This window comes from Falco peregrinus, chromosome 1 (assembly GCF_023634155.1).
Source record: "Falco peregrinus isolate bFalPer1 chromosome 1, bFalPer1.pri, whole genome shotgun sequence".
Taxonomy (NCBI): Eukaryota; Metazoa; Chordata; class Aves; order Falconiformes; family Falconidae; genus Falco; species Falco peregrinus.
In genome coordinates this window covers 78224924-78236104 of record NC_073721.1, presented here as the reverse complement: position 1 = coordinate 78236104, position 11181 = coordinate 78224924, and the positions used below count along the sequence as shown (strand labels likewise).

General features: G+C 49.0%; 1 long non-coding RNA gene across 1 annotated transcript; it reads left to right on the top strand.

The window, feature by feature from the left end:
- The first annotated feature begins 1506 nt into the window (after positions 1-1506).
- On the top strand, positions 1507-9500 carry LOC114010298 (uncharacterized). The gene is made up of 3 exons (XR_008745469.1): positions 1507-1637; positions 3414-3624; positions 4518-9500. It is a non-coding gene; the product is annotated as an uncharacterized LOC114010298 (long non-coding RNA).
- Positions 9501-11181: the final 1681 nt, after the last annotated feature.

Here is an 11181-nt window from a genome sequence, read left to right as displayed (position 1 = left end):
CCTTGGCTGCCCCAGCACAAGTCAGACCTGGGAGTTTCTCACAAAGATACAAGTTTGCTTGCAGCGCTGTGGCTGGGTGGCTGCGTGATGCTGACTCTTCGGCGGGTGTACCATGGGGACATGAGCAGTACAGGCATTTGTCCCTGTAAATCTTGTATTAAACAGCCCGGTTTCTAGCTGGAAGTTAATGGTGCAATGCCTAGTGCTCTGCAGATGTGAACCTGCACCTGCCTGATGTACTGGAGAGGCAAGCGGAGAGAGGAACTCCTGAAAAAGCATTTCAAATGTCATTTCAGGTAACAAGGCTACGTGCATCCATCAGAAGCTACATTAAACCTACACATGCCATTCCTAAGGTACTATAGCTGGCTGGTCCAGTTGCCTGCTTTTTAGATTAGTGTGAAAGCCGTATTTGCTCGTATACAGAGACAAAACTAAGGCAGGTTGTGATTCTTCTTTTTTGCAGCTTCTTTTCACTGTTCCCCCACCCTTTGTATCCACCGAGCGGGCAGCTAGAGCCAGCCACACTGGCAGCACCCTGCTGGACAGCAGCAGGAGTTTCAGCAGTGCTAAATGATGACTAGAAGAGGAGGTGGGAAAAAGGTCAGTAACAGTCCAAGTTTGATCATAACATCATTGATTCCTGTCTCCAAGGGGCTCCTCAGAGCACTGCACTGAGACCATGCCGTTTCTTGTTAGTCCAACCTTTAACTGATGCTTACAAATCTATGAACACAGACAGTTCTCTGGAAAATAATCCATGGGGGCATTCAGTTCTATATGGCAACAGACTGAGGAAGGGCGGGATATACAGAAATTTTGACTGCAGAATCTGTTCTGTGTGATGCTTTCATGGCAGCATTCAAATGCTTGGAGAAATAATAAACTAATTCACCAAACAGTCATGGTCATGTTCACCAAGGTCATTATACACTTCATCGGTTCATCTCTGAAAAGTAGCAGTTTGAGGATTTTTCTCCAAAACCTTGGATTTTGTTTATGGTGGTACTTGACTAACTTCAACAAACCAAACTGATTTAAGTTCCCTTCTCATGAAAAGTATGATGGGGGAGCCAGTTTAATCAGTCAGACGATTCATCATTGCATAAACAGAGGAAGAGGCTGAATTAGCATTAGTGAGAGATCTATGAATGTTCCTGGAGAAATTGCATTACTTTAACTCAAAGAGCTGACTCTAGGGCTTGGTTTTTCTCCCTTGCTCTGTAACCTTTTCGGTGGAGTGCTCTGTGGTGAATAATATGTTGTTCTTCTTTTCTTAAATAAATCTAATTATTTTTTTCCATGGAGGAAATGGAATGATATGAGGTATCACTCATTCATCCTTTTATAACTCCTGTAATATTAACAAGGCCACATCCTGCTGGTGAGGAAAGCAATGTGCTTGGCCCTGGGCAGTCAGAAGAAGAAGATGGAAGTATCTGATCAAATTACTCAGCTTCCCAGAGAAATAATTTTTAGATAATGATGATAATTGCCTGTTCCTTGCCTTGTTCTGTCCAGGTTGTGCCTAGCCATGAAACACTACAGTGGCGGCAAAGCGATGCTGGATGCGGGGATGTCGCTAGCGCAAAGCACAAGCATGCCACCGAGGCAGTGGGTTGGGATAACCTGTTAAAGTAAGTACTTGGTAATCTCATACATATCTTGGATTCTTCTATAGGGCTTAAAGCATGTCACCACATACATCTTGAATTATATATGAATAGCTGATTGGACATGGCGTATCTGTGTAACCACAGTGTTATCCATCCGCCTAAGAGCTGTCGGCTCTGCCAGATGGGAAACGTCTGCTCCTGCACAGCCCATCTGTGGTCTGCGTCTTCCTCCTGTGTCAGAGATCCCAGTTGCTGCCGAATGGGATGGTCCCTGCCCCAGCAGAGGAGCTGGCCCAGCTGTAGGAGGAGAAAAACTCCAGGTATGAGCATCCCTTGGGAGAGAAAGGACTCCTGTCCCTCCCTCCTGCCCTGGCCAGCCTTCCCCAGTGTTTAGTAACACGCTGGCCCCGGGAGGCAGGCAGTACCCCCAGGCAGTACCCCCAGGGCAGCACAGCGCGTCTGGGACCACTGCGGTCACAGGTGGCTGGGGAGGATGGCTCCTGGCTTTCCCGGGCACAGGGCCCGACTGGGGCCTGCTGAGAGGTGGCTGCTTGTGCTTTTACTCAGCTGCAGTAGTTAAAGGGGGGAGAGATTCAGACCGCTGGCATGGTGGATCAGTATCAGGGTGGGTGCAGCGACACCAGCCTGTGCGCAATGCTGAAGGAGCAGCAGCGGTCCTCTCTTTTCTCCTGGGCAGGCAGGCTGGGGGGTCCTGCCCCAGCACCTGTGCTGGTGCTCGGGCAGTGGCTGACCTGTGCAGGCAGCCCCCTTCGCCCCAGGCGCGTTGCAGCCTGCGCGCCATGGTGCCTCTGCTGCAGCCAGCTGGGAGACAGAGGGCTGTGTGCTCAGGCTGTAGCGTGCAGATTGTTGGGAAATACAGCACTGCTGGCCAAGTGTTGAGCCTGGGCACTCCAGAGGTGGGTTTGTGGTGAAGCAAGACAGGGGTGGCCTTCGTCTCATTCAGGTGGAGTCCGGGCAATGAACATGGGCATGGTCCAAGGCCCTCTTCCTCGCCTGCCTGGTGGATGTAGTCAGAAAACACCAAATAGAGATCAGCTCTACCTTTATTCCTTATGAAAAGCTGCTAGCAGGTCCGTAAAGTGTAGTTGCAGGACTAGAGCTGCATGACCTACCTGCAGGGCTGGTGCCCTCAGCCATGCAGACTGACCCCAGGTCTGTGCAGGTGAGGTGGAGCACGCTGTCAGCAGATGGGCTCAGCACCCCCTTCCTGAGCAGGGGGTTCTTCCTCCATAGTCCCGAGCCCTGGGGAACTGACCCAGTCTGACCCCAGCTCTCTGTTTATTTCAAACTTCATAGCTTTAGAAAGATTCCTATCCAATGATCTAGACCTACTTACACCCCACTACTGTGTAGTAACATTCCACCAGCACTAAGCAATATTTCATCCAGGGACCAAACTTGCTGTCTGAGTTCAGAAGCCCCTCACCTTTGTGGGAGCAGATCTCTCAAAACCTCTCAAATATTTGTCTTTGGCATCACATCCATGAAATTACACGATCTGGACTTTTTTGGACTGAAGCAGTGTGGAAGCCACTGCCTTTTTCTCTGGCCCTCTTCCCCCCATGGGGCTAAACCCTCTACCCATGTCCCTGGCAGCTCTGGAAAGGCTGGGTGATGGTGATGATGGCAAAATGTTGAGGCTTTGTGAGTAAGGGCATGCAGGGAAGCCAGTTAAAGGTAGCCCTATAGATCTGTTAAGAAAAGGGAGGGAATGAGGCTCTGGAGCTTTCTGGAGCCAGCTCCTGCGGTTGTTCCCATCTCTGACTGGTTATGCAGGTACTTTGGTGTCTCACCCCAGCCTCTGCTGAACAGATGTCTACAGCACTGAGTTAAAAAGGATCTTGCCTGCAACATGAGGGGAAAGAATGAAAAGTCTGGGACTGGTTACCCTTGGCGAGAAGATTTAACACAACAAAGGTCACGGTAGCTTGAGCTCCAGTGTTCAGGAGATTCAGCAAACCTCACACAAGGCCAAGACTGACTTCAGGTATGTGACAGTCTGTGTCTGCTTGACCGCACAGTTCTCCATTCCCCTCTGAACCGCCTCACAGGGCTCCTGCCACATGAGGTAGACCTCAGGCTTCAATCAGCACGGCGATTCCCTTGTCCCTACTGCTAGTTGTTTCCCACAGCCCTCCCTGGCTGTCAGCCTCATTGGAGAGGACAGGCTGGATGGGCTGCAAGGGCCAAGCACCCGCTGCTGGTCCTCCCCCACCTCTGCCATCGCAGTTCCTCAGTGAGCTGATATGAATGAAGTCTGGACTTGGGCAGCCTCCTAGCTACAGGGAAAATGTATTTCTCCACGACCAGCTCTGACATCTTGTCAGCAGCGATTTCGAGTTCACCAGATAAAAACCCCACACATGAACTGCAGCCCTGTTTCACATCGTTGGGTGCCAGGGTGAGCCCCTGGGGATGGGGCTGTGGCTGGAGGAGGGACACGTGTCCCCCGTGGGGCAAGTGCGTGGCTGCCGCTCTGCAGCCCCCCTGCAGGAAGGCAGGCAGCCCCCCCTGCGCTGCCCGTGCCCTGGCCGTGGGCGAGCTGTCGTCTGGTTCCTCAGTCTCCCTCTGTGGAAAGGGAAAGAGGAAACCACTGAGGCTTTCCGTGACCTGTGCCTGGGCGCTTTTTCCCTATTTGATGTTGCCTCCTAATAGGATTTGGCTGGTCGATACCGGCTAGTGTGCATGGGGCTGAGAGCGCTTTTAAATGGCTGTTGAAAACTCTTTTGTGGAGAATTTCCAGCCTGCTTATTACTCCAGGTGGGAGAAGCCTGGAAGAAAGCCACGTGCATGCAACAGTCTAGACATGTTTGATTTCTTTTTGGAATTAAAGAACAGAAGTCCCATAATAATCTTTTTTTTTTTTTTTTTTTTCCCCAGCATTCATACAAGTAGCCAATGTAAACAATTCTCTCACTGCCCTGAAATTTGGACTTGCTCACAGGATGAAGCAGTGACCTACTGAACCTCTGGGAAGAGTAATATTAGCCTCCGTCTGGTCTGCTGCCTTCTTGGCTTGGGTCTGGCGACAGCCCAGCTACCCTGAGGACCAACGCAGGCACTCTGGTGTGGTGTGACCCCAGGGTGCTTGTAGGGCTGCTGCTCCCATAAAAGAAGAGGAGATACACAATGAGATCACTGAAGTAGAGACACCCCCTCTGCATTTAGGCACCTAAAAACCCAGCTGCTTCTCAGATGCAGCAGGTTCCCCAGCTCTGCTTCAATCCACCTGGAGGACTGACCTACTGAGGACTAATCCTGGGATCTGTGAGTGCCATTAGATCCCATGAAAGTGTTGACCACAGAGAACATTCTTCCATCACAGCCAAGAGCTGCTGCTCGAGATGGATTTCAAAGTGCCTACAGACACATGTTCATGACAGCAAGCCTCCGGGCTGACTCGCAGGCAGATGACTGCCACTTAAACTGAGGTCACTTCTGAGGTCACCAGCACCCTCACTACAGACTGACTGGCTTTCATGCACAAGTGATGGAGTTTCTTGTTACAAAATGAAATACTAGGGTGTCAAGGAGGCCAGACAAGCAATGCACTTGCTCTCAAGTGAAGATGGTGGCTGCTGGTTCCTCTCAGATTGGTGGTGCTGCTCCTTCAGGCTTCCCTAAGCCTTCTTGCCACCGTATTGTTGCCTGGAGTACTGCTGCTGTCACTTCTTCAGCTTGTTCTATACAACTGGATTTTTCTTTTCTGGGTTTTCTGTACCTTCAAATTTGGTTCTGCTTGCACACCCAACCATGGTTGGAATTGCATTGAAAAGGCACCCAACAAAGAACAACACGAAGCAGCTGCCCATACAGCCTGCTTAGCTTCAAGTGCAGTGGAGGAGATGATAGCTGCCCAGGTTGGACTCCTGAGCACGGAAATGGCTCAAAAAAGGCCAAAACCATACTGCATGAAACGATCTATTGAGGAGTCAGCCTCCCTGACAGCACAGGGAGGAAGGCTAGGTGCTGATAGGTTTATGTAAGCTCTATAACCCACCCTATGCAATAAGGAGATTTGTTGCAATTGCAACAGCCAAGAATGGGGTGTCTCTATCTTCCCTAGTGGTAGAATGAGTGTGGGCGACCTAAGAAACTCCTAAATGGGATGAAGGGATTGTTGCCTTCAGCTAAACTCTTGTCTTTGCCTCTTAGGACTTCAAGATAAAGAGCAGGCCGTTGGATCTAGTCAGGACTTACAGGAGCAGCCAGGCTGATAACAACATTTCAAGGCTTTCAGGCCCTCTGGATTCATTTTGGTCTAATCCATGTGTAGTTAATTTTACTTCCTAAAGCCCTTTTGCAGGCTCTGTCAAAGGGTCTGTTCTTTCTCGCATCCCACCTCAGGTGTACGTGGTGCCGGTGGGTAACCTTGAAGAGGTGCTGCACCCTACCACAAGCGCCTAGGTCGATTGATTCCCACATGCTCTGTGGGCTCAAGAAGGCAACCTGGGGTCCCTTAGCCCAAAGGTGCAACCCCAAAAGGAGCGGTTACTGCTGATACCATGGCTGAAAATTCCTCGGGCATCTCTCACTGAACTTCATTTCCTGCTTGGCTCTGGCAAAGCTCCCCGTTTCCATGGTGATGATTTATTCCTTTAAATAGTTCCCATTCAAGAACAATATCATGGGTCCTTCCCTGTTGTTGGTTTAATTAAAAATAACTTACCCTTCTCCTGGCGTCACATCTTTGGCTGAAGCAGTTGGAATTGGACACAAGCCTCCAACCTCTCTGATCCGCTCTTGCTCCCACCCAGAGATGACCCTTCTGCCTCCTTGCTGTTCAGTGTAACCCCCCAGGTCTGTCCTTGGCCCTTCCTGACCTTCCCTACTGAGTTGCCTCACACAGGTGGATGTGGAAGGAAAACGCAGAGAGGAAGAAAAGAGGGACCGGCTGAGCTCTCTCAGGACAGCACTGCGCAGCCCAGCGTCCACCCAGCACTGGAAGGGCAGCCTGGCGCGCTCCACAGCTCTGCCCTTGAGCTTTCCTTGCTGCGAGCGGGGAGGCTTGTGAGAAATAGGAAACCTCGTGAGAACAGCCCAGCTCATGATGAAACGGTCATAGTGCATCACTCATCGCTGCAGCCGGGATGTTCAAATAAGCTGCCAAAGAGGGAGCCTTTCCTCTCCCCCCTAGTCCTTGGTTCCCAAAGCAGATATTTTTTTCTGTGAGTAGAACAAGGACTTCTAACCTGAAAACTGGAAACAAAACAAAAAAGAAAGAAAATTAAAAGGCTGAACTGCTTATTTGGTGTATTTTAAAGTGTTCATTTTATTGCATAGAAGTCTGAAAAGGCAGCCTGGTCTCCCTACAACAGGGACTGTTCGGTGTTCCTTGGGACAGTTACTTCTTGCTTTGCATAAAGAAGGAGATGGAGCATCTGGTTTCTCTGCTTCATTTTAAATGCCAATGCTTATTTTGTTAATACATTTACATTCCAATTTTCTTCACGCACAGTGAAAAAGGAACTCTTTGGGGTTCTTCTAGATAGAAGCACATTAGCATGCTTGTTTTTCAGGCACCAGTAGCAGACATGCATTTAGAGCCTCAGGAGTTCAACCACCAGTGAGGAGAGCAGGCTTTGGGGAAAGTGAATTCCCTATTTACGAAACAGATTTCTGATTCACTGCAGAAATTTTCCGACTTGCTGCATTAACTACAGCCAGCATTAGCTTAGGCTGGTAGATGGACAAAAATCTATCTACAAAAAATAAAAGTATATAATATAGCTTTACAAAAACCTTTTGCTCAGGCACACAAAACAGCATCCCAGGAGCAGCAGGTAGCCAGCTAATCCAGAAAGGCCGGTACAGGTACGATTCCTTTCACAACACGTGGGCTGTGCAATCTTTTAAAGCAGTTGCAGCAACTTTCAGACGAGCAGTGAAACTCATCCTTATAAGGTGGGAAAGCTCCATGTTCTGCTGTGAGAAGACTGGAATGTGAGCATGGCAAGGATTGCTTCATGTGAGCCCTTATCAGAGAGATTGGCGATAAAACTGAAGAAGTTCATGTGACACCAGAAGAATTTCCCCCTTATCTAAAGGAAGCCGGAGATGTGCAAATCAGAGGTACAACACGCAGGATGAGTTATGAGGAGGAAATGATGTAAAGAGGCCAGACTCTTTGGAAAGTTGCCTGCTTGCTTGAGTGTGTCCTATTTTCTGCTTTGGGGGATTGTATTGACATCAACACAACAGCAATTTTAGAAACACTTCACTGGAAGCTTGAATCTGCCAACTGTAGGACAAAGAGACAACATCCAAAGTCCTTAGGACCCTCAGAGTGTTCCAGCCCTATTTCTGACCTCTCTGTGACATTGCATTGGGAGAAAGCGAGGGAGGATTTTGACATAAGCCTTTCAATCTATCAGTTATTTGTCATTTCCCTCAGGCAATTTTTCCTGCGAGTAGCAGCCTCTATGCCTTTTAAAATACAGTGGGGGAAGATGCTATGCTATCAAAATGGTTCATTTGCCACTTACCAGACACCCACAAAGTATGCCCAGAAGAGATTTTTCAATCATTTAAACCTTTGTTTTAAATGGCTTGTTTTCTTTACAAGCAAAGACAAAAATGCTACTTCTTGTATAGAATGTAGGCATGCCAAGCGTTAAATTCCAGCTATTTCCTCCGTACCCTTTTCAAAGCCTGGCTAGAAGAGTCTTGCAAGGTTGTAAGAAGCCTGTGTCCTCCTCAGCTTCTCTTGACACATCACTTTAGACAGTGTCTCTCTGCATGCTCCCTCGTTAATCTCCCCATCAAACCCCTCCTGCTTCCATCCCTTGTGCCACTGCTGCTGTGTTTTTCCAGTTTTACTTCTTTACCATGGTGCAGGGCAAGGGCAGCAAGCAGCTCCATCTGCCACCAGACCCTTTCCCTACCCAATCTACCAGCAGGACACATGGCCACCAGTCTTGCACCAGCAGGAGATGTTGTCCATCTTGTGAACATACAGGGGAGAGACCCAGGTCTTACTCAAACATTGAAGGCAAGAAACCTGCTTTCACACAGAGCAGATGTTTTCCACATAGTCATAAGTTTCCATGGAGAAGGCAGGACTTCATTCCTAAAACCAGACAGACCCAAACATCGCTAAGTTTCCCATTGGGACCACGTAACCTGATGGCCCCAATATGTCCTTCCTCCTTCCCTTTCTGTGGTTCTTTACAACCTCTCCTTCTCCACGTCTTTCCTTTCGCCTGGTCTCAATGCTTGGCCAAAATGCTGCTTATCCCACCCAGCACTGCATGATGGAGAGCCAGACATCATATTTTCCCTTGCATGGTCCATGAACTCTAGCACGAGCAGTCACAAAGCACAGGACTCCTGGCAAAGCCAGAGGGCTGTGAGGGAAGGACCACCAGCTCACCTGGTCCCCAGGCAGTGCAGACCCGGCACACTGTTTGGCCAGGAGATCTCCAATGCAAACCGGGTACCATGAGAAGAGGTCACCAGCGGTATTTTAGTTCTAGTTTAGTTTTTTAGTATTTTAGTTGTGGTGCTATGAGGCCATGCTACAGCAGATACTGTCTTTCAGGCATGTTTTTTTTATCAAAAGACCTTGTCCTTCATGAGGAGCTCAGAGCATGTTTTATAAAGAATAGCACTGGGTTATTTTTATCAAAGACAATGTGGCCCAAGCATAATGGGGCTCAGCGTGACTTGCTTTTTCCCAGAACAATAGCCATTGTTCTGGTGGAGCTGAGGACAGTTTGGGCTCTTACCAATAGCCATTTTTATATAAACCAGGGGAAAAAATAAAACAGAACCTGACTCCTTAGCTGGGAAGAGCTGCAGTGGTTTCTGCATCGCTATGTGACTAAAATGTGGTAAAAACACAAGCCAGTCTCAAGCCAGCAGATAGGATGTATAAGCAAGTGTTAGTGGAATCAAGGGGTTTTGGCCTGAGGAACCTGATCAAAACTGTCCCTATCCCTACTGTCAGCCAGCAGCTGGACAGATGTCCTCCAAAGGGGCCCTTCCAACCTGAACTGCCTGATTTGAACTCAATGACAGACTCCTACTGGTCTGCAGAAAAATTTGTCCCAAATTTTCATAGACATTAAACCAGAATGAGACTCAAGCTCCTAATGCCTTTTTACATTATAAGCCCAGGACCTGTTGTGGTTTTCTGGTTTTGTTTTTAAACAAACTGTGTGGAAGCAGGCAGGGCCTTCCCTGGTACGGAGCTCCCCACCAGCCAGCCCTCCCGGCTTTGTGGCTCAGCCAGTTCCTCCCACCCGGCCGCCCATGCATGTTCGTGTCCTCCCTGAGGGCAACACCCTGCAGTGGTAGCTCTTTCCAAGCCTCACCCTTCCAAGTCTCACCCCTGGAGCTGGAAGGAGTGAGAGTCGTGTCTGTATTTAGAGATTAAAATGGAAGACCTGAATTTTTCTTAACAGGACTGTGTAGAGCGAATGCTGCTTCTGCTCTTCCAGGGGAGGTCAAAGGCAAATACCGGCCCTGTTCCTTCTTCAGGGCATCCATCCCGGGCTTATCTGAGAATAGAGACCTATGCTAGGAGCCGGCTGGTCTGAGATTGTGCCTAGTAAAAGGGGACGGTGCAGATGTGAGAGTGCTAACACACACCACCCAGGGCTGTGCTCGGGGGACACCACAGTCCTTGCTTTGAAACATGCACGTCAATGGTGGCCATGGAGGCCTGGAGCTCTCTGGGCTGCTTGTGCGGGCAGAGACCAGAGGGAAACAGACCTGCTACCAGGAAGGATGAGTTTGCTGCAAAGAGGTTGGTGCTTCTGCTGAACCAGGCTGGAGAACAGTGGCAGGAATCTTTCAGCTGTTTGCACTCCTCTGTAATAACGCTCTGGCAGAGCTGAATCTATTGATGTTTAAGAAGCTCTTGGAGCTGGTTTCTTCTCTCAGGGTGATCTAGATGTATGCAATACACTATGCTCCCAGAAACCTGTTGGATGGGCTGAACTTTGTAAATACAAATGCTAAATCACAGATAAATGAACAAAGCAGATAAGACGGTACAAGAGAAAATGCTGCTATAAATCCAAGGCGTGCCTATTCTGTAGCTTTATTTGGGAATCAGGAAGACGCCAGCACTCGGTCCTGATGAAGGTCATGGTAGTTTTCGTATTGGGCACACACAATCTGGACTGGTCCCAGACCCTTTTTCTCCCTCTCTCTTTTTTAAATTGCTCTTTCCATAATTACCACTATTGTTGTGTAGTTTTTTCCCTTGTGAAAGTTTTCATTACTTGAGTGCAAAAGCTATGATGCAAATGGGAGTCACTCCCAGGGAGCGCCCAAGGGCCAGGGTGCAACTGCCCTGAGATGGGCTGTGCTGCAAAATAAGAAGGATTAGAGGACTCACCCCCAACCAGCTGGCATCGGTGAAGATTTTGTGCCATTGCTGCACTGCAAAAGAAGTGCAAGTACCGTCAGCCTTGGTCATGCCCCAGAAGAAGCTGGGCTGGGACTTGCCTCTCGTCTGTGGTGGTCGTACAGGAGGGGTTGGGCTTTCCCTCCCTGGAGCTATTTGAAAGGGCTGGGCAAACAAGGAAACTGGCCC